We start from the raw sequence: 580 nt of genomic DNA, 5'->3' as shown, positions 1-580 counted from the left end.
GAAGAGAGTACAAGAATAGTGGTTGAGGGAAAATGCTGAACCGAGACAGAAGACCAGGGCTAACAAAACCCAGAACCAGCAACTGCCGAGAGGACCAAAATTGTCATGGATGCGGGGAAAGTTGCACTTGGTGGCCCAGTGACCCCACATTTGGTGATTTTAAGGTGCAAATGAATGAAACATAAGGATAGTGCCCACACATACATTTATCAAAGAAGGGATACGTACAAAGATGAGCCAATGGACGTCAATGCCAAACAAGTATGAGGAAAAGCCTTAGGCAGAGATTGAGCGGATCGCCAAGTCAGTCTATGGAATTTTAAGGAGTATCGGAGACTGAAGACGAAGTGAATGGAGAAAGGACATGGGAGGCGAGGATCAGGAGGAAGGAAGTCAAGAGAGATCTGAGGAGGATACAAAAGGAGGCACCTCTCCTCTTTTGTGAGTAAATAGTTTTTTTTTTATGTAAAAAGGGTTTTTAGTTGTGTTTTTATTTTTATGTAACAGCAGTCTATATTGTTCATTTATGTTATTGAATCAAAAAGCAAGCTAACCAACTTTCACCAGTCAAGTATGAAGT

The sequence above is a fragment of the Halyomorpha halys genome, unplaced genomic scaffold (assembly GCF_000696795.3).
Source record: "Halyomorpha halys isolate HHAL.00 unplaced genomic scaffold, Hhal_1.1 Scaffold418.1, whole genome shotgun sequence".
NCBI classification, from domain to species: Eukaryota; Metazoa; Arthropoda; class Insecta; order Hemiptera; family Pentatomidae; genus Halyomorpha; species Halyomorpha halys.
Note: the sequence above shows the minus strand (reverse complement) of the source record.